The sequence below is a fragment of the Rutilus rutilus genome (assembly GCF_951802725.1).
Source record: "Rutilus rutilus genome assembly, chromosome: 21".
NCBI classification, from domain to species: domain Eukaryota; kingdom Metazoa; phylum Chordata; class Actinopteri; order Cypriniformes; family Leuciscidae; genus Rutilus; species Rutilus rutilus.
In genome coordinates, this window is record NC_140226.1 from 32,360,575 (window position 1) to 32,384,703 (window position 24,129).

General features: G+C 37.2%; 1 long non-coding RNA gene and 1 pseudogene across 2 annotated transcripts; one reads left to right on the plus strand and one right to left on the minus strand.

The window, feature by feature from the left end:
- Positions 1-1,106: 1,106 nt before the first annotated feature.
- LOC311280516 (NACHT, LRR and PYD domains-containing protein 3-like) lies at positions 1,107-21,352 on the minus strand (annotated as a pseudogene). Its single transcript, XR_014630342.1, has 8 exons — positions 21,185-21,352; positions 16,465-16,626; positions 14,666-14,827; positions 6,551-8,410; positions 3,811-3,981; positions 2,777-2,938; positions 1,891-1,937; positions 1,107-1,816 (listed from the first exon to the last, which is right to left on the minus strand). The product of XR_014630342.1 is annotated as an NACHT, LRR and PYD domains-containing protein 3-like (transcript).
- LOC311280519 lies at positions 17,986-19,063 on the plus strand. Its single transcript, XR_014625694.1, has 2 exons — positions 17,986-18,101; positions 18,596-19,063. It is a non-coding gene; the product is annotated as an uncharacterized lncRNA (long non-coding RNA).
- Positions 21,353-24,129: the final 2,777 nt, after the last annotated feature.

Consider the following 24,129-nt stretch of genomic DNA (forward strand, 5'->3'; position numbering starts at 1 on the left):
GGTCCAAAGGCCTTCATAAAATGTAAGAGGTTTACATATGTGTTATTTTTTATATAGGCTATTTTTGATATTTCCATTTATTTTACTTTGGGTTGGGTTTTTTTGTTGATCCCAACAGATTCTGATGGTAATATCTGTCTTTTGGAGCCTCCTGTCCCAACAGAACCCGAGGCAGTCGTAAGTAGCCTACTCAATACACCAGAAATTATGACAAATAGTGTTAAAAAAGTGTATTCAACCAAATGCTCATCTTCACAGGACGATGGGGATAAAGAGTTTCTGCTGCCACAGAGAGGCCTACAGAGGTAATGTTAAAATTATGTGTCTACACATCAAACAATCTACACATTCAGATTTTTTTCACATTTTTATGTGGAGTAGCCTATAGAATCTAGGTTTAAATCGGTATAAACGGGTATTCTTATCTCTTAGAGTACATTTTAATAAGCGGGTGACAGAGACCTCTGCTGGTGAGATGAACATATTACACTGGATTTACACACTCAATTGACCTTGAAACACCAAACCATCAAATCAACAATTCTTAAAGTCCTGCAACTTCACCTCTCATTTGATTTTATTATATTTATATAATACATATTTGACATATTACTTATCAGCTTTGACCCATACTGAATGATACATTTTTTTTAGAAAAATATAATTTTATTGATAGAAATTGTATGATAGTTAATTACAGGCCTATCATGATGATTTTCAATTAAATGACAAATTATTAGGAAAAAACATATAAATAATTCGATGATAAAATATCAGCTCATAATAATGTTGAGCTCAAGACACGAGCTGATCATTGAATGTTTTCAAGCTCTATGAGAGATTCTCAAACTCTCCTGATCATTGAGTCTCTACAAATACTAAATCTGACATGAGTTTGATCCACATCTTCAACTCATTTGTAATGAAGTGTGTTTAAAAGATGACCTCTGATCGACCCTCAGTTACCATAGTAACAGAGGCAAGCACTTGCTAAGAACTGTTTCCTGTGAGCAAGAAACTAAATCTTTCTCCAGGTGGCTCTCAGAGACTCAGAAAGACAAAACTTTCGTGGAGCCGCATTCAGATGTTATAAAAACACAGTAGAAGTCTGTGGTGTGTCTCATTTAGACCGAAGTCAATGTGTGTGAGTTTCTATATACACACTGAACTTAAGATTTGAAGAGAGAAAGAGTTTACAGCTGTGTGAGTAAAAGAGAGAGATATTGAGAGTGTGTTTCTTTCACTCAACTGTGTGTCTCAGTTGATTCTCACAGGAAGCTGTTTAATCTCACACAGAGACACTGAACCACCAAAATAAACCCCAAATCCAGCATAGAGAGGTTCAGTGAATGTGCTGTTGAATGTGTGTAAGTGTGTGAGTGTGTGTGTGTGTCAGAGACGCTGTAGAAGGACAGAGTGCCAGCCGGCCAGTTCAGATACACTCCTACTCTGTTAGAGGGATGTGAAGGGGCAGATATTACTGTGCTCTTATTATTGTGTCTGACAGTAAAACTGTTATTAAAACAGTTCAGACTCCAGGACTTTTCATTGTATCCAAACCAACAGTCATCACTTTTTCCTCTCCTGGTGATTCCTTTATATGCCAGTGATATATCAGCCCACACATTACATTCAGCCTCCCAGTAACAGTGTCCAGACAGACTCTCTCTACACAGAACCTGAGGCCATTCATCAAATCTCTCTGGATGATCAGGATACGGCTGATCCTCTTTCACATATGTCATTTTACTGTTCCTCTCAGACAGAGCGAGACGAGTGTTTGCCGTGTTTAAATCCAGGGTGAGATCACATGCATCTGAACACAAGAAGAGAGATTTTAACATTTATAACGCAACAAAACAACGATTAAGACTTAAGTGTGTGACCTACATTTCTTTAGTCCTTTTGTAGTCCTGAACTTTCCGCCATGATCCAGACTATTAAAAACAAGATGCCACAGTCAATTTACATAATAATGATTTTATATAAAACATAAAAGTGGGTATTACATTGAAGTGTTCTCTCATCTCAATGCTCATGTTAGTCTGAACTGAGCTCATAAGGAACATGTTAATGACTGAAGTTATCGTGTATCTTAAGAAGACCTTGAAAATAGTGAACTAAATCTCCAAACTCAAGTCGATGTCTCTTCTGATGAGGATCATTTGAGATCCTGTTTGTCGTCCAGCATTGAATGTAGTTCCTGATTTACAGCCTTTATCATTAGATTAGATCCTAAAGCCTTGAGCTCCAGACTCAGCTTTACAGTCACTGATCATTTGTGTCTTTACCCTTTCGTTTGTGCAAGTGTTTTAATCAATATCTGATATTAATCTACTAACTGAAGAAATCTCTTGCTGTTCAGCTGATCTGCTTTATTTCAGTATCATGAGGTCAAACATAATTTCTTCTCATTTAGACTGGGATTTCTGTGTATGTATATTGGATCTGTTTCTCCTTCATGTCTCTGACAGCAATGAGAATTTACTTTCTAGAGCAGCAACAAGCTTTGAATTGATGTTTTGGGATCAGAGACATGAGTGTGTTTCTCAGATGCTGCTGTTATGAGTCACAATCAGCTGTTGATCTGAATCAAGATCATCTTCAGTCAAAGAGTTCAAGACACATCCTTATTTTACTCTGCTGTATGTTTGTGTATAAATGTGCTGTATGCAGGGATCTATGTAAAGAGTTTTCAATTACTTTATAATGCACACATGTCCAAACACACATGTCCAAACACACATGACGGGATAATTGTTAGTGTTGAACATACTTGAGTTTTTCCAGTCTGTAGTTTGGATCAGAGACCAGCTTGACTAATGATTGTCCTGGGTGATTGTAGCTCAGATCCAGCTCTCTCAGGTGTGAGGGGTTTGACCTCAGAGCTGAGGCCAGAAAACAACAGCCTTCCTCTGTCACCATACAGCCAGATAATCTAAAAACACACGCATGCACGCACGAAGGCACACACACACACACACACACACACACACACACACACACACACACACACACACACACACACACACACACACACACACACAGTCAAATATATTTGTTTAATGCAGCTCAAATGTGGCATAAATGTATTTACACAATAATAAATTAATGTAATTTTAAATACAAAGTATATGAATTATGAATAAATTATGAAAAAGCACTATCATGACAAAAAGTTTAAGGTTTCTCTGATGCCTCTTTTTATTTACACAGACCCAAGCGACATCAGAGCTGTCTTTAATAGGACAGAGGTGGGTCAGAGCAAGCATGTTATACTCATGACATTTTAGGGCCACAAGATTATGACAAGAATCATTATTGCCCTTGATATTGTACTCATGCATATTAATGTGGATTAATAGAATACAATTACAATTACAAATGTTTTTGTGTGTGGGGAACAGCACACCACACACAGACAAAACAAGCTGAGAACCATTTATGAATTAGTTTATTGCTGTTTTAAGCATTAGTAAATCAAGACTTCACCACTGATTCACTTAGTAGCATGAAAAAAACTGTTATTCAAATTGGAAATAAATTATGTATAGAAAGAGAGTAAAGAACGTTCGCATCACTGAAGCAGTCAATGACTTTGTCTCGCAAAAACTCCCGTTATGATCAAATAAGCTGACTACACTGCACAATTTTCACATTTCACTTTAATTGCGAAATTATTGCTAGTGACGATTCAGTAGTTGCTGAGTATTGTCCCTAGCGTCCCTATTAAATGTTACGCCCCCTGGGACCAGAGCAGAAGGCATCTTTAATTTCATAACCACGTGAACCATTAAATGTTTTTCTTACCTCAGTATGTTGAGTTGACAGTGAGAACTCTTCAGTCCATCAGAGAGCAGCTTCACTCCTGAATCCTGCAGGTCATTGTTACTCAGGTCCAGCTCTCTCAGTGAGTTTGATGATTTTAGAAATGAAGACAAACTTTCACAGAACTGACCAGTGAGATTACAGTCAGCAAGTCTATAATAGAGGATGAAATGTGTGATGGTGGATTAAAATAGGATGGAATGGTCGGCCTTTATTTTTCGGGTTATTTTATTTTTATATACTGGTGACTATTTTTTTTTTTTTTTTTTTTTTTTTTTTTGTTTATTGGATGATTGGGTTAATAAATCGAATAATTAGATGAGGTGTGATGGATCACATTTATATAAATTGTAACTTGCTGAGTTGCTGTGTACTTGTTGTTTGCCTGACGAAGACCTTCAGGTCAAAACGTTGCACATTTTAATAAATAGATTTTTAGTAAATAGACTTTTGTCTACTCTCTAGTGAAGTGCTTTATTTGATCGCGCACCTGCCTAAAGATTTTTTGTATGTGCGCAAGGGGAGTGTGGTCCATATAAGCTGCGAATGCTCAGCATCCAAGTCATTCGTTGACTCGCTAATTAGCATTAAATGACCTTGTTTGAGGTGCAACACAAAGCTTACATGATACAATCTTGGCAACACGTACGTAACTCTGCCATTCACTGAGAGTTCCGGGTAGGGGTGGGCGATATGGCAAAAATATCATATCACGATTCACGATTTTATCAGGATTCTTTTTCATGTTGGTTTTACTATTTTCCAAGTAACTGAGCATTACAGCCAAACGAATGTCCCTATTTTAAAAACAAAGCCTTACAATGTAACAAAATATAAAATTAAAAAAGAATGGCAGACATTTAGGCCATTTAGGACATTTAAGATAAAAACCTTTGTCATTATTATTATTATTTTTTTTTTAAATAAGAACAAAGATACACGTTATATAGGCCTATATACATAACATAATATACAAATGAAATAAACAGTGCTTTATTTATTCAGCTACAGTAGGTGTATTTAACACTAGCATTCAAGAAAGAAATTAAATAAACAAATATAATCATAAAACCCTATAGACTTCACTGTATAAATTATACACTGATTCTTATTAAAGCTACTATTAAAGTTCTCATTCAAGAGCAGTGAGTGATTTTCTCTTTGTTTGTTTTTTTGTTGTCTTCTTAACATTAAATTGATTATTAAAGTCCCCCCCGCCCAATGAAAATTATTATAATTTACCGTCTTAAAGTTAAAGTTGTTTTAAACCTGAATACGTTTCTTTCTTCTGTTAAAAATAAAAGTTATTTTGGAAGTCAATGGGGACAAGCAACTGTTTGGATAGCCACTTTCTTCAAAATATCTTCTTTTGCATTCAGCACAAGAAAGAAATTAATACAGGTTTGGAATAAGATTAGAGTAATTAAATAAGGACAGATTTTTTTTGGTTGAACTACTGTATCCCTTTAAGGACAAGCGGCAGCATGTTTACAATAGGCTATACCGTCGCTTTAAGACCTGGACATAGCTAATATACACGCATGTGAACAGCACCCGATTTTCTCTCAAATGTTTACTTTCACTTCTTTAGACATAACCAACTGTGTTTATGTAAATTTGTGTGTAGTAGCGCAATAAGACTCGAAAGGTATTTCTTCAAAAGCAGACTGTGGACACAATTTAATCATCCACGATCAAAACTCGTGATATTGTACACCCCTAGTTCAAGTAAGTGGATCCCCAGCAGCTTTGACGCATACACTCTGTTGTTGTCCCGCGTTCTCATTGGTTTGCTGGCATATGTGGAAATTAACGTGTAGGGAAAGATTTTCACGAATCGCTCGCCCAAGCTGATAAATGTTGCCAGATCAGATTTTCACCAGATCAATGAAAATTACAAAACTAAATAGACTAAATCAAGTAAAAAAATTAAATAAAATAAAAAGTCATAACTGAAACTATTTTCATAGTATTTCATTTCCTCCATAAGAAAATGTATTTTTATGAAAACCTATAAACTGTTAAAGACAGACCTACTGTAAGCAGACCTACTGTAATTATCCAAGGCTGTTAATCGATCTATGTGCATCAATTAGCATTATTTCAACATATTTTTAACGAATACTTATATATTTTTTTAAATTATACTTAGATGTAGATTTTACATGTAGTATAATAATAAGTAATTCTATTTTACTTTTATTTATAATAGGCTACCAATATTCCTTATTTTATGACTTCTGGCATTTATTTAAATTGACGCCTACCATGGTGTTTCTTATTTGTAGTCTCTGATATAAGAGACGTTTGTCCTCAGCCGATGAGCCGTACGTACCGTTTAAAGGTGAAGTATCCTACTGTCTATGTGAAGTATGTAAATTATGCGATATTAGTGCCACCTAGCGGAATTATAGAAATACAGCATATATTGTCCCTTTCATGCATCGCGCCTGACTCAAATCAAACACAAGTCCAAAATTTGTATGGGTGCTTATGAAGGCATCAACAGGTAAATATAAATGGTATACTACTTTCAATAAATGGTCACATATTAATCACATGACAAATACTCATCAGCAGGTGAACTCTGAATATCGACTGACAATCAGCTCAAATATGTTTAAATTAGTCTGATACTATAAGTGCCATGATTTGGAGGAATTGCAATATTACTGTTTCAACAAAACAGACACATTCAGAAATCACATGAATTAATACTCACAGAGCTTTTCTGCAGTTCACCACAGCTGGTATCAGTCTCCTTCTGCCCTCATCTGATGTGTTGTATTTCTTCAGATCAAATTTATCCAGCAACTCCAATACCTGAAGCATGTAGGCGATTATTGAGCAGTGACAAGGAGAGAGTTGTTTCACTGAGTGATTCTCTGATTTCACAAACTCCTGAATCTTTCTGTACAGAGTCTGATCCTTCATTTCCAGCAGACAGAGGAACAGACTGATGCATCTGTCAGCAGAGAGATGTTTATCATCCTTGATCATGTCTTTAATGTACTGTGTGATGAGCTGTTCTGAGCTGTTGACTGTGTGTGTCAGTAGATCCTGTAAGAGTCTCTGATTCGACTCCAGTGAGATGCCCAACAGGAACCGCAGGAAAAGATCCAGGTGTCTATTTTTACTCCTGAAAGATTTATGAACTGCTGCTTTTAGTAGCTCATACAGAGAGTTTTTCCGACTGTACTTCTGATATCCTTCATTCAGAAACAACTTCAGTGATTCCTCATTTTTGACTACATGGCAGTAAAACACAAAGAAAGCAGCAAGAAACTCCTGAAAGCTAAGATGTTTGAAGAAGTAAACTTTCCTCTGATGAATCACAGATTCCTCCTTAAAGATTTCAGTGCAAATCCCAGAATACACTGATGCGGCTGTGACGTCTATGCCACTCTCAATCAGGTCCTCCTCACAGAACATCACATTGCCCTTCATCAGCTGTTTGAAAGCCAGTTCAGCAAGTTTCACAATCACGTCACTGTTGGACTTCAGGACTTTCTCTGGATCTTTCTCATCATACTTCTGATTCCTCATGTTGATCTGAGTCAGCAGGAAGTGGATGTACATTTCAGTCAGAGTTTGAGGGATTTCTGCACTGTCATCTTGTTTCAGGAGGTTTTGAAGCACAGTGGTTGAGATCCAGTAGAAGAAGGGTATGTGACACATGATGTGGAGGCTTCTTGATCTTCTAATATGTGAGATGATTCTGCGGGCTTGAAGCTCGTCACTGATTCTCTTCCTGAAATATTCCTCCTTCTGAGGATCATTGAATCCCTGAATTTCTGTCACACGGTTGATGTATTTTGAGGGGATCTGATTGGCTGCTGCTGGTCTGGAAGTGATCCAGATATGAGCGGAGGGAAGCAGATCTCCTCTGATGAGGTTTGACATCAACACACTCAGTGATGAAGACTCATTCACATCACAAACTTTCTTTCTATATGAAAAAATCCGTTTCTTTCTGCTTTCATGCAGACCATCAAAGATGAACACAACTTTACTCTCCTCATAAATCTTTGAGTCCAGATCTTGAAGTTCAGGATGAAAGTCCAGCAGGAGTCTGTGAAGACTGTATTGGACATCTTTAATCAAGTTCAGCTCTCGAAATGGAAGCACAAACATGAAATCTACATCCTGATTGGCTGTTCCCTCGGTCCAGTCGAGAATGAACTTCTGTACAGAGACGGTTTTTCCAATTCCAGCAATGCCTTTAGTGAGAACAGTCTTGATTTTGTCTTTCTCCTCACATCCTGGTTGATGTAAGGGTTTAAAGATGTCATTGCAGTAGATTGGTCTGTCTTGAATTCTGGCTGTTTTCTCCATCTGTAAAATCTCATGTTCTTCATTCACCCCTTCACTCTCTCCCTCTATGATGTAGAGCTGTGTGTAGATCCTGTTCAGGAGGGTTTGATTCTCTTCTAGTTTGATTCCCTCAAATAAGCTCTCATACTTGTTCTTCATGCTGGTTTTGTGTTGGTCTTTGACTCTCTGCCTGATGAGGGTCTGACAGTCAGAGTCAGTGCAGGTCAGACGGGGCGTCACTGATCGGATCACATCATCTCTCTTCACTCTGCAGAAAGAGAAAGATGAAATAAGACTATAAAATGAAGAAATAAAACTGTGACTGTGAAACAGAATCTTTAAGTAAAAAATGTAGTTCCAGAAAAGTAATTACAAATGTTTCCAGCAAACCGAACTCTAAGATCTTATTTGATCCCACACTCAGACAGAAGTGTCAGTTTAACAGACAGCTTCCAGATACAACATGTCTGCACCCCGATCTAAACTATGACTAAAGTGTTTACATGACATTTTTTAAAAGACAAATTATTGGTTAGTCTGACTGGAATTGAACTTTTAAAGTACATGTAGACGCACTAAACGAGCTCGTTTTACCTGTCAGACTACAACAGTAAACTTTTTTTTTTTTTTTTTTTTTTTATTAAACAAACACAAAACAAAGTAACAAATCGCCCGACATACAACAAATATAAACACAAAAGTATACATAACATAACAAGGCATTCTACAGTGAACAGAAATGTGCAACAGGACCAGAAGAGTAATAGATCATCTGAAGGCACTATATCATACCAAACCTCAGAATATCAGAAATAGAGGCATTTATGCTGTCCAAATAAGGTGTCCAAGTGCGAGTAAAAGTGTCAGTCGTAGAGTGAATAAAAGATGTTAGGAGTTCCAGAGGAATAGTCTCTCTAATAACTGAATGCCATCCCTTTATAGAGGGGGGTTTATCGCTGATCCACGACAAAAGTAAATTCTTCCTGGCAGCAAAAGTTAACAGGTCAAAAAGACGTCTTTTATGCTTATTAGAAATAAGCTTACATGGGAAACCCAGGAGAAGAGACAAAGGGTCAGGATCCAAGGCCAAACCTAAGATATTATTCAATTGAGATATGATTCTGGACCAGTAGGTCTGGATAACATGACAATCCCATACACAGTGAATATAATCTCCTATGTTAGATTTACATTTGGGGCAGAGTGGGGAGTGAGCGGAGTTGAACTTGTGTCTTAGAAGAGGCGTAATGTGTATTCTGTGGAGAATCCTAAGCTGAATGGCTCTTACTCTATTGCAAACTGAAAGCCTATTGGCTAGAGACCAAACCATCTCCCAATCATTCTCCGAGATAACCACCCCAAGATCTCTTTCCCATGTTAATCTGAGGTGCGAGGTATTAACTGTAGAATAGGAGCACAGGGCTTTATAGAAGAAGGAGATCAACTTTTTTGTAGGAGGGTTTAAAAGCATCCTCTCAATTACTGAAAGTGAATATTTGGAAGTGAGTGTAGTATTTTTGAATATGTAATCTCTAATTTGCAAGAATCTAAAAAAATGTTGCCTAGGTAAATTATATTTTGAGGCTAAAATATCGAAAGACAATAGTGATCCCTCCTCAAATAAATCACAAATCCTACGTATACCATTAGCCAGCCAAAGGTTAAAACCAAGGTCCATAGTACTTGGCAGAAACTCTGGATTGTTCAGGATTGGCAACAGAGGAGAGGTTGTGTCGATCTTGTCTTCTAATCTTTGAATAGCACGCCATGCCTTAAGAGTATTACATACTAAAGGGTTATCACACATAGCTCTCCTCAGCTTAGAATCACGGATAAATAGTAAGTTTTGCAAAGGGCATTTAGACTGTGAAGATTCAAGATCAAGCCAAACTGATTTAGGATCTTCATTAAGCCACTCAACAATGAATCGAAGCTGGCAAGCCAACTGATACAGTTTAAAATTTGGGAGATCCAAACCACCCTTTGCACCAGGGAGCTGAAGCTTTGATAATTTCAACCTGGGTTTTCTTTTGCTCCAGATAAATGAACTTAACCACCCATTAAGCTCTTTTATAACCTTATTAGACAGTAAAATAGGAATCATCTGCATAGGGTATAGTAGCCGAGGTAGGACATTCATCTTTATCATGGCAACCCGTCCCAGCCAAGACAGAGGGAGAGTCATCCACCTGGTCAAATCATCTCTGATTTTTTCGAGCACTGGTGTAAAATTAGCTTTGTATAATTTCCTAAAAGTAGGGGTTATATTAATACCTAAATAAATAAAACCTTCCTCGGAATATTTAAAAGGAAAAGAGGAAGGTTGATTTTGGGATTTCTTATTCCCTATAAATAGGGCAACTGATTTAGAAAAATTTATCTTGTACCCGGAAAATTGTCCAAATTCCTGAATGAGGTCAACAACCGCTGGTACAGAGGTCTTGGGGTCCGAAAGAAAGAGTAACACGTCATCTGCATATAAGGAGATTTTGTGCCGCCTACCCCCCAGAGACACCCCCGATACAGCTGCACTCTCTCTTATCCTCTGAGCAAATGGCTCCATTGCTATCGCAAAGAGCAATGGAGAGAGGGGACAGCCCTGTCTTGTACCCCGGGATAAGGAAAAATTAACAGATCTATGACCATTGGTAATAACCGCGGAAAGGGGATCTTTATAGAGTATTCTCACCCACTTAATGAAGTATTCACCAATGCCAAATTTTTCCAGTGTGTAAAACAGATACGGCCACTCCACAGAATCGAAAGCTTTTTCCGCATCTAGGGATAAAATACAAGAGCTAGAGCTGAGGTTATGGGAAAGCTCAATAATGTTTAAAAGCCTCCTGACATTATGGGTGGAGCTTCTGCCTTTAATAAACCCTGTCTGGTCTTCATGAATGATATATGGCAGAACCTTTTCCAATCTTAACGCTAAAATTTTAGATAACAATTTTAAATCTGAATTAAGTAAAGCAATTGGCCTATAGGAGCCACAATTTTCTGGGTCCTTGCCTTTTTTTAAAATGAGAGAAATATTTGCTTCGCGGAGTGAGGGGGGTAACCTGTCAGTCAAGAATGAATGATTGAGCATAGCTAAAAGAGGGTCTAGAAGCACATACTCAAATTCTTTATAGAATTCGCATGCGAGGCCATCAGGCCCAGGAGATTTACCAGACTTCAAGCTATGGAGTGCGACTATAGCTTCCTCCCTTGAAATAGGTGCATTGAGAAGTTCCCTCTGTTCTTCTGAAACGACAGGGAGGGTTAGGCAGTCAAAGAAAGATATCATGTAGTCATGTTTTTGGGAAGAATGATGAGACTGATAAAGAACAGAGTAGAACTGTTTAAAAATATTGTTAATAATAATAGGATCAAAATAACGCACTCCCATGGGGTCTACTATAGAAGTAATAAATTGTGAGTCAGAATTGGACTTTGTTAAATATGCTAGATATTTACTAGGTTTATTACCCCATTCATATAATTTTTGCTTTGAATAACATATATTTGAATGAGACTGATAAGTTAGCAATGAATTTAAAGAGGTTCGCACAGCACTTATTTTTTCTAACAAAGTTGGGGAGGGATCGTTCAAGTAGCTACTAGTGGCAGTATTTAATTCTGACTCCAGGTGTTTCTCTTTCTCTAACTGCTTTCTTTTTTTGGTTGCAAAGTATGAAATGGCAAGGCCTCTGATGTATGCTTTAGTCGTCTCCCAGAGAAGTGAGGGATTGTTTGTAGATTCTGAGTTAATAGATAAAAATATCTTAAACTCTGAATTAAAGTATGAGAGAAATGTATCATCTTTGAGTAATAAATTATTAAATCTCCAACGTCTAACAGGTCTAAGAAACCCCCTCACACAAATATCTAGCACCACTATAGCGTGATCCGATATAACAATATCTCCTATGTTGCAGCGTGTAATTGCATGCATTATAGTCTTAGGCGCAAAAAAGTAGTCGATCCGAGAGTGACACTTATGTGGGTGAGAAAAAAAAGTGAATTTATTTTGATGCGGGTTAAGAGTGCGCCAAACATCCAAGTATTCTAAGTCATCACACAGTGCAGCAAGAGCTTTGGACTGTTTGGTGTAGAGGGAGTCCCTGGGGGGAAAGCGGTCTAATAATGAATTCAATAAACAATTAAAGTCTCCTCCAATAATACACAATCCAGATGCGCGTTCTTTAAATTCAAGAAAAGTTTTTGTAAGAAATTCTGAGGAGTAATTTGGGGGACAATATATGTTTAAAAGTGAAATTTCCTCTGCGTTCAAAGTCCCCTTAATAATGATGTATCTTCCATGTTTGTCCTTAATACTCTCTGTGACATTAAAAGGTATACTTTTACTAATTAAAATTGCTACTCCTCTACTACTTTTCGTAAAGGATGAGAAGTGAATTTGACCAACCCATTTATAATGTGTTAGATTCAAATGTTCGCTATCACTCAAATGGGTTTCTTGTAATAAAGCTACATCTATATTTTCCTTATGAAGTCGTGTGAGCACTTTACGAATTTTAATTCGCCCGTGTAAACCCCTTACGTTCCATGTACAAAGTCTTAAGTTACCAGCCATTACTTAAAGAATAGAACAGATGGTGCTCTCCCCCTTTCAAACATTTCCATATTGTCATTAGGTCCAGTAAACAGATATGCGTGTGTCAGGGCATTACAGTAAACAATAACATAAATCAGAACAAGCCAAACTGGCAACATGAAAGGAAAAAAGAAAAGCAAAAAAAGAAAGCACGGTACGGAAATAAAAAAATAGGAAAAAAGGGGCTGTTTCCCCACGTCAAGGGGAACATTCTTCATCCCAAAAACAGTCAATTACTTCTCCAGTAGCAACGATACAAAAAAAGTACACTCAAAATACAAAAAAAAAAAAGGTATCGAGATAGCCCCCGTCACTCAAAAAAAAAAAGAGAGAAATAGAAAATAAAGTACGCAAACTAAAACTCACGTCGCTATTAGAACTCAAGAAGCTAGATCCGCCAGGCACTCGTCTGGTCGAAATCCCAACACGGATCAGGTGCTCGTGCTGGAATTTGTATCACTCTTATCCAGGTACTGCGAGACAGCAGCCGCCGTCTCGAATACTTTAAGGGTACTTCCTATGTTGACTCGTAGCTTGGCTGGATACAGCATCGCATAGCGAGCACCCATATCTCGGAGTCGCTGCTTGACCGCGTTGAAATCCTTGCGCTTCCGTATCACTGAAGCCGAAAAATCCTGGTAGCATGATATTTTTCTGTCCTCAAACTGCAAATCCCCATCCGCTGAACGTTTCCTGCAGGCATCGAGAACCCTCTGCTTGTCACCATAGTTGTGGAACCGGACAATCAGTGGCCGTGGCCTATCCTTAGCACCCGGTTTTGGAGCCAGCGTACGATGCGCCCTTTCAATCTTGATGCGACCACTCTTAGTATGCAGGCCAAGAAATTCGGGGATCCACGATTCAAGAAAGGTAACTGCATTGGTACCCTCTACCTCTTCGCGAAGGCCCAGGATTCGGATATTTTTGCGCCGGCCTCTATTTTCCAGGTCGTCGATATGTTCGGTAAGCATGGCAACTTGTTTTTCAAGAGTGAAAACGCGAGATTGCGCGTCCTCCGAAAATGCCTCAACCGCCATGATTCTCCGCTCCGCCTCATCCAATCGACCATTAACACTTTCCAGCTGCTGGGTATGATTATGCACTGTTTCTGCCAACGGGCCAAGTTTTTCATCTATTGCATTAGAGATCTTCTCAGTCATAATTTGAAGTGCTTTTGCAAGCGCCGGGCTAAGGTCAGTCTCGCTGCCAGCATCTGCCTGACTCTGTTCGGGCTCATCGGCCGATCCCTCAACGGCCGAGTCTTTTTTCGCCGTTTTCTTAGCAGGTCTTGGCATTTTCGGCAAAGATTGCGGCCAGAAAGTCTCTAGCGACATACTACAGAAGATTTATAATTGAAATCCAGAGTTTGCGTACCTTATTAATAGAAAATAAATAAGCGTGACAGGAGCAACCTTAAACTGCTGCTACTTCCAAGCCGCCATCTTGCGCCCCCCTCTACAACAGTAAACTTAACAGTGAACTTTCCCATGTGAGTTGCCCTGTCACTCGTGCATGCCATGTTTCAACACAAACACAATAGATAAAAAAACTTTTGTTTACAAATTTGAACGGTGCTTATTGGATCAATAGAGGTAAATATCATATTTTGCAAATACACGTTACTTTATGTGTACTTTATGTTAGCTCATGACCTACTCGTGGGGTGCCCAATCCTGCTCCTGGAGATCAACCTACCTGCAGGGTTCAGATCGAACCCTGATCCAACACACCAGTCTGTAATTATCAAGTGCTCCTGAAGATCTCAGTTAGCTGCTTCAGTTGTGAAGGGTCAGGGTTGTAGCTTTATTTTGCAGGAAGGTAGATCTCCAGGAACATGATTGGGCTCCCCGGCTGATTCTTGCCTTAAAAACAAATGATGCAATTGAATAAAGTACAGACTCAGCTACACACACTGATACTCACTCAGGGTCAGAGGTCACTGCTCCATCACTGAGTTTAGGGGGAGGGTCCATGGATGCATCACTCTTCATAGACACACAGCTGGGTTCTGGAGATGCTGCTTTACGTGTCTGAACAAAAACCCCATCCTTTCTCTGCTCAACGAGAGTCATTTTACAGGCAGTGCTATTAAAACACACAGAACAGAAATATACTTCATTTAACACCACTGTTGTGTTAAGGCGTGTTCACTGTTAATTAATGCAAATTAAACTTTATAACTCATGAGCATGTTGGGTTTTAATCCTTGAGTCTTTTAGCAGCTTGCATTTGTGTTCATCTTCTCCATAGCAGTTGAGTTTAGATCAGCGGTCGGACACACAGAAAGTTATAAAGCTTGGACAGAGTGTTGAGAACAGAAATCCACCCCCACAAGGGGTAACAAAACTTATCCAGCAGAATTACTTTATAACAAAGTGTTCCATTTGCATTAGTGTTCCTGGTCATTGTCATCCATGATTTAAAGGGGTCATGATGGATTTAAAAAAAGAAATATTTTATGTTCCTTGAGGTTCACTTATAATGTTAATAAAGTTTTTTTACATAAAAAACAAACAAATATATATGCGTAAAAACAATTATTTTTAACGGTCATTCTGACCAACTGTCTGACAGCAGAACTGTTTGTGTTTCATGTGGAAAAACGAACCCCCAAATAAAAATAACTATTACAATTTTTAATGAAACTTAACTTTAGCTTTCACTGTAATAATTACTGCAGTGTCATCATACCCGATTATACCTTTGAGTTATTGAAGCGAGAACATACATTATTAATGCATTTACTGTCGCTATTCTAGAATAAATATAAGTCCTGCATCGAATCAGTCTTCCACGTATTTTGTAGCTTATAGAAACAAATGCATTTAAAGCATATATGCACTGACACCGCAAAGCAAAAGATTATTCTGCACGAATCACCTATGGCTGTGTGACATTAAGCTTCAAAACTAAAATATTCGAAAACTTTGGGGCACTATTAATTTTGTACCTACAATATTCTAAGATTAAAGTAAACTTTATAGTTATCTACGCAATGTGTGTATCGGATATCAATAAAACACGTCGTCAAATTATATTTTAAAGAATTATTGCTGCTTCCATAGACATCAGTATATATTTTATATTAACTATGAATGTTTTTTGCTAGTTACTTATCTGTATTTAAATGTCAGAAACATAAAATAAACATGATATGGTTGAAAACAATGAACAGTTGTGATATATGATGAGATCCTGCAATATCAAAACGAGCTGTTTTTTTGAGCTTAATAAAATAAATGCTTTGTTTATAATGAGCAGGACGTTTTAAGCTCTGAAACTTGTAGGATGTTTTAATGGTAAAAAAAGACCTCTTATATGTCAAAAGACCAAGGCAAATTTGATTTCTCATGTCATGACCCCTTTAATTGAGTCTTCCTGGCATATCAACCTATTGCAAAATGGATGACGAAAACACATTTATTTTTATTTTTTTATTATTGCAAGTTAAAACATTGTAGCTTATACAAGGTAAAAGATCAATGTCATATATACACATACAGAAGAGAGAGAACAAATACATATTATGTATGTAACATACATAACACCCCCAAAAAAAAGGAGAGAAAGAAAAGAAAAAAAACACATTTAATCATTCAGACTGAGACACATATGATTGTGTCTATATAAAAACAAAAACTGACTTGATGTGCAATGTGTTTTTTACAGCAATGGATCTTAATGTAGGCCTACTTGAAAGTTTGAAATGACATGATACTCACTCAGGGTCAGAGGTCACTGCTCCATCACTGAGTTTAGGGGGAGGATCCATGGATGCGTCACTCTTCATAGACACACAGCTGGGTTCTGGAGATGCTGCTTTACGTGCCTGAACAGAAACACCCTCTTCTCGCTGCTTGTAGAGACTCATTTTACAGGCGGTGCTATTAAAACACACAATGTACAACAAATTACATCTTTAGACATACAGAATGAAACATTTAATAAACATATGGATGTCTTGGGTATGCTTTATCTATTTCAGTATGACTGAATTCTTCACTAGGTACACTAATACACTCTAGAGTATACTTTACTGTGTGGAAAGACAACAAACCCGTTCAATGGGTTAATAAACTGCAAAATAGAGGAAGCCTGCATGTATTAATGCCTTTATGACTCTCAAAACAAAGAGATGCTTCATAAAAGACAGATACCAAATCTTTACAGGACAGCTGGGGTGCGTTCTCCGAAACTACCTTAACGCTACGTCGTTCTTAAGTTGTACCTTAAGAAGTACCTTATCGTTAATACGTGGTTTCCGAAACCTTCTTAGTTAAGTATACCTTCTGTAAGTCGTACGTTCGTAAGGTTGGTCTGGAGCGCTCTTAGCTATCCTTATCGCTGCTGACGGTTCATACCGCTAGTAGCCACCACTACGCAAAAAGTTTTTCTACATCGCAGTTTAATTACACATAGAAAATGTTATATGAACATTTAATATACAATCTGATTTAGTATTAAAATTACATTTTTACTTTACTTTAAAATTTTACACATAAAATACTTAAGTTGTTATAGCCTACACCCAGATGGAAGTGTTTTCATTAATAAAGTTTCCATACACTAATGGTTGTTAGCTTTTTTAATTACTATCCTAAGGCACATCAGCTGGCGAACCATTTGACAGAAAAGGCTTAGGAGTCTATATAAAGAAAGATGAGTTTACACAAACTTTATAGCTATGGCAGCGAGACAGCGAGTAGGCTCCTTGTTTTAAATCAAAGACGGCACCGTCCGCGGAGCCAGTTAGTGTATGTCAACTACATGGCTGGTGGATAATCAGCATACGTTGTGGAGAACATTAACACACTTATGGCCGTGAGGGTTTGGGATTGCACACTTGCTAAATTATAAACACATAGGCCTACTCATATTTATTTCTGCATGTACATATTTCAATGAGCCCCGATAAATGCAGTTTGTACTATTTCTTTATAAAGAACATTGGCTGCGTTCGAAACCGCATACTTCCCTACTATTTAGTATGGGGAAAAGAGTAGGCGAGCGAAAAAGTATGTATGAATCCAAAAGAGTAGGCGAGAATTACCTGGGTGACGTACTAATTATCGCGAGATTCGGACTTAAGTGCGTTCGAATATGCCTACTTTCCTACTATATAGTAGGCGAAAACAGTACGTGAAGGAAGCAGTACGTTCGAAACATCAGTATTCATAAAAGAGTAGGCGAGAAGTTCCCGGATGGCTTACTCGCTTCCGCCCAGATTTTTGAGTGCTCAACGATGGATACTCTTCTATCCCAGGAGGCCACGCGAGAGAATACGTCATAAAAAAGAAGAAGAAGGATAGGTCATACTCGAACGTGACGGAAAGGATGACGGACGAGACTGTTTTCAAATGTGAGTATTACAAATCAAATGATCGCATGTGTTGAACTACTGTACAATAAACTGTTGAATTGTTGAAGATGTAAAGACGCTATATTTGTGATTTTGCTGTAAATCACATTTTATTATGTAGCTAACAGAGAAGCTCCAGTAAGGACACATACGTCTCCAAAGTGGATTTGCATACATTTTAAACCGTATACATCTTAAATACAATTACTAAATGTCTATTTAATATCTGGCAAGAAAATCTTCTATAAGAATTGCAGATTACTACGTCTAATATAGATATGAAATAGGCATCTGAGTGATGTATGTGTGCTATTATGTAGAACAAATCTATAAAGTAACTAAACATAAGTTATCTATTTTATTTGTCCATTAGTACTGTTGATAAATTAAGGAACATTTATGTAGGATAAAAAGTTAAAACAACCTCAACATGTAAATGTAGTGTTGAGCTCATAAATCACAGAGGTAATGTGAGTCTGGTCTGGATGTTACAGGGACAGATGAACAGATGTGTGTTTATCCGGTGGAGAGTGGCTCATGAAGCTGAATGCTACAATCAAAGGCTCTGTGACATTACAGAAATGAATACAACAACTATTTAAATATTAAGTTGTAGTTTATTTTAATTATTGTAGTTTCAAACAGAGCTATTACAGCACTTTTCTGATTCTTGATTTCTGTGCATTTGCTGCACAGCTTTTGTGGTGGAGCAGGACCTGCAAGGAAAGATGATGTGGCGGCATTTGTGGAAAAAAAGCTCTATTGCCTCAGATTGTGAAGCACAACACATCACGCAACAACCTCCGGCACGAAGGCACGGCTCACCTCTGGCGGTCAGCTGATTCATCAGAGCCGCAGAATGGGAACCGCTGTGTTGAGATGGCAGAAGGATGTGGTTCAGCGCCTGTAGCCTACATACATACATGATTGACTGTAGTTTTAATAAAGCTTTGTTTCATGTGTTGACTTGTATATGCATTTGTTTATTGTGTGATGGTGACTTTGATTCATTCTTTTACTAATTTATTAATATTTCTCATTGTTGTCAGTAAATAAAATACAATTAATTAATGCTTTATTTATTGTTTGAATGAAAATGTAGATGTTCACTATATACACATCTAGAGTGTATTCATGCATAGCTATTTCAAATGACATACATTACATTTTGTTTGTTTTATTGAATTATATAATTTACAGTAAAAAGTAATATAATTAATTGATCAGCATTTATCGTTGTTATTATTGTATGTTTTGGGGCTGGAATAGCAATGCAATTCATTCTGGGGTAATATTAATTTTTAATAATGATACTTAAATTTTTCGAGTATAAAATCAACAGTTTTCTCCAAAGGTGAATCTCCCTTTGTGCAGACATTACAAACGCTGAGGAAAACCGTTCTAGGTAGGGCTGTCGAGTTACTGATGTTATGAGGTATATCATGTAGGCTATGTATGTATATATATATATATATATATATATCAATCATGGGTTTGCAAACATATTATGATATTTTATACACAGGAAAAAACCTATAAGGTTGAATATCAATATTTATTTTCTTAAATAATTAATTATATAATACATTTTAAAAAAAAAGCATTTTCTGTTATTTATAGGCCTGAGGGATGAAACGAGAGTTAAATTTAACAAGAAAAAGAGGAAAACAAAGCAGTAAGCCACTTTTGCTTATGGATGAAAATGTTTGGATATAAAATAAAGAAATTAACAACATATTCAAGAGATGACAATTTTGGGATTTCGTAATAAAAATAAATATCGTTAAGGATAAAACGGTGGGTCACATTAGTAGGGTTAAATATAAGAACTTAAATCAACCCTAAATGTACTCACAAAATAAATGGGAAGCAGTTTTTTCAAAAAGACCACAAAATGAGCAAGTTTAATCAATATCATGATATTTACAGACAGATTAATTAAGCGTGTCGTTCAAATCTTTTAAGTTGTTGCGCTTGTGATAACGCGTCGTAGGTCACATGATAACGTCAACATGGCAGATGTCCGGTTCTCATTCATACTCAACGAGATCTGGCTATAAAGTATCTACTCTTTTAGCGCTCGTTAAGTAAGTACTCATTGAAATTAAGTACCTACTCATTGAGTATGCGGTTTCGAACGCAGCCATTGTTTTCTCAATACTTTACCTATACCGCTGTGAAGGAAAGAGCGCACAATCGATCATCGAGGCATCGATATCAACCTATTCAGCGCCTCCACCATGGACAGCGCCTGCTAAGGTCGAACTTAAAGAGCAACTTGCAGGTTAGAAGACCCAACAAGTCATTGTATGTGCGGTGACAGACGCGGCAGTGAAGTCTGCTCTCTTCACCTGAACAAAACGCACCCAAGAACGAAAAGCCTTGTTTTTCCTAGAAGGAAAATGATGGACACGATGTCCTGACAGGCTGGATTTTGTGCAACCAGCACAAACACAATAATTTACCATTATGGCTTCTCTAAAACTCGATCTAAAACTTTCTCTGTCGCTCACTACTGCTCTAACTACTACACCCACAATGAGAGCGCTGGCTGAACGCGAGCTCATATTTACCTCGGCATACGTCATATGACGCGTTGCTATAGGGGGAAAGGCGTATTCCAGAGCCTAGCACATTTTCATCAAAATTTCTACAACCAATTAGATTTCATTAGTAATTTCTACATATGTGTTTTTAAAAAACCTCTTCAGACAAAATCAAGTATTAATTCAGTTATAAATTTAACCTGCAAGTTGCTCTTTAAGAAGGTTTACCTTAAGCAACATCCTAAGGTATAGTTCGGAGAACACACGTAGGAAAGGTATACCTGTAGTTAAGGTGTACCTTTTGAGTCTTTGTAGCGCGCTAAGAGACAACGTTATCGGAGAACGCACCCCAGTTCATTTTCTGAAATATTTCTGTGTTTTATCAGCAGGTAGGCTATTCGGTTTGGAAGGCTATCAAGAAAAATCAAAACAGATTGATATTACAATAGATTATAACAGATATTTACACTAATTATTATATTGTTAAATTATTAAATGCATGAGAATGAATCCAGAAATGTGTTTGCTGAAACCTACCTCTGCTCTGTCTCAACAATGAAGAACATCAAACACAAACCAGTTCAAAAATACAATCTGTCTCTGGATAACAGCATTAAACTGATATGTTCTCATTATTCAAAGGTTTTTTTTTCTCCGGACGTTCATGTTCTTCCTTTCACAAAATGGAGTCTGTGTTGAATCAGGTTTCACCTATACTGTCTATGGGTTTCACTTTCGACAGTGTCACATGACCAGTGAGAGAAGAAAACCATATTGGGCATGCTGAATATGCCCACATAACAGAACTGTGAGATAATATAAAAAGAGTTCTTTTATTTGGAGACTTTTTCTCCAAATTTCAATGACTTAAAATGTGATAAATAATAAAGATACAAGTACAAGTACAAAAAAACTCAAATGTCTAGAATCATTCTTTATCTAAAACATGTAATCTTTTTATTTTACCTCACAGTTAACCCAAAAAAGGCCCGGTGTTTAATAATAATAATAATAATAATAATAATAATTCATTACATTTATATAGCGCTTTTCTCGGCACTCGAAGGGGGGGAATCTCCTCATCCACCACCAATGTGCAGCATCCACCTGGATGATGTGACGGCAGCCATACTGCGCCAGAACGCCCACCACACACCAGCTTACTGGTGGAGAGGAGACAGAGTGATGAAGCCAATCAGTATATATGTTTAGTAACTTCATGATGACTAATTTTTTTGAGTACAAGCACACTTGAGTTTTGTTTATTAACCAATTAGACTAAAAAATGTAGATGTCTGAAAACCTCTGAACTGACCCCAAAGCAGCCCAAATTTTGTCTACCTGCCCAAACCAATTTTTACCTGCACTATCAAATTCAAGACCGCCCAATCTGCAAATATTAGCTGTCTGTAATATTAACGGCCAATTGACATAATAAGAAGTTGTGTCTGGTTTCCAAACATAACATAGGCCTACATTTATAACTTACATTAAAACTAGCAGTAACTTTGAACTAATGTAAACAAGTGCGCATGGATTTTCCCATGGGTTAAAAATTAAGCAAATGCTGGTAATACACATTTAGTTAACAAAACTATAAACATTTTAACGCTTTAAAAGTGTGCACACTCACACTAAGAGAAATAAACCACAGATGCTGGCTATTTCAGTTAGCCTCAAAGACTAGCCTAATAATAAACACCACTTTAACTGATCTCTAACTTTTAATGCACATCTAATGTGTTGTCAACTGACGATATGCACGGTTACTTCCTGGTTTTCAATAAGCCGGCTTGGGCATTTCCGGTGAACTGTTAGCTGTCCTTCCGTAGCCTATATGCTACTCGCTGTCTATCATCACAAAACTATCAACAGTTGGATTTTTAATGTTGTGTGTTTATTTTAATGCCGTTATCACACTTTCCTAATTTGCCAATAAAGCAGTTTTATTGATTGCAATAAAGACAAAAGCTAATGGGTACATTGAAATAAGAAGCAATGTCTGTAATTGGACACACACACAACATTTTTCCACCTCAAATGTAATTTTTAATGTGATGACCAAAAACATTATTTGTTCATCCTTCTGACTCTGAGATTGTCCCTATTTGTAAAACCGAACGTTTCAAGATGTAGAAAATAGAAAACACTTTTATTTAAAATGAAAAAAGATCACTATAACCAGTAGATGGTGGCAGAGGAGCATTTATTGGCTTATATTAGCCATTTCCTGTCATATTTTTTGACATGTTTAGCTTTAGAATAAATAGCTTTATAAAATCACTAGGTTTAAAAATAAATGTTGTGAAGGTGAAGTATGAAGTACTCACAGTCTCATGAAAAACAATAACTTTTCTTGGGAATGAATTACACCGAAAGCAAGCACCGCACTTATAATCACAGAAGCTGTCAGTCAGAGCAGCGCAAGATCACTGATTTTGGCACACTAGTGAAAAGTCCCATTTTGTTCAATTAATCGAACTAAAGTGCACAATAAATCTTTAATTTACAGTGTATTGATGCTTTTTGGGAGAAGACTCAGTGGTAAATATTTAAAGGGGTGGTGAATTATGATTTCACTTTTCTAACTCTCGTTAGTGTTTAATGTTGCTGTTTGAGCCGGGATAAGCAGCTCATTTGCATTTAAAGGGACACAAAAAGCGTTTTTACTGACCCTCCAAAAGGAACAATTTTAACATGCTGTAAAAAATGATCTGTGGAGTATTTTGAGCTAAAACTTCACATACACACTCTGGGGACATCAGAGACTCATTTTACATATAGTAAAAAGGGGCATTATACCACCCCTTTAACGCACACACGACGCACAGAAAGAAACGCGCCAGAATTAAGTACTCTTTCGGCTTGAAACGAACAATAACACACACAATTATTGTAACTTTAGTTAGGAGCGGGGAGTCTCAGCTTGACTTTATTAGTTGGGTTGTTTTTCTTTTTCCTCTGTTGCTGAGTTCCCTGTCTCTCATATTTTGGCTACTTTTGTGAGTTGTTTGTGTTGTAATAAATACTTTATTTGGGTCACGCTAGTCGTTATCCATCTCTTATGTTATGTGTCCCTGAATCCTTGACATTTATATTAGGGACCGTAACAGCCATTAATGTTAATCAAAGAACGGAGGTAACAGAAAATCACTTACTGCTCTTGACTAAAGAACTTTTGTAGCTTTAATAAGGAATAAACTACTGTATATATAATTTATAATTTATGCAGTGCAAACTGTTTGATAACTTTATTCAAATTCTGCATATTTCCTACCTGTTAGACAGGGCACAGGTAAATGTGATATTTAATATTATAGGTTTATGTGAGGATTGTTTTAAAGTTCACTTAAATTAAAAGTTGGGCAGTGAAAAAAAAACTTTACCTTCACATTGTAGAGCACAGTGTCTTCTCGACATGGTGCTATCCAGTATCCAGTGTTTGAGGGCGTTCAAGTTTTCCCTGGTGTCTGCGCGAGCAA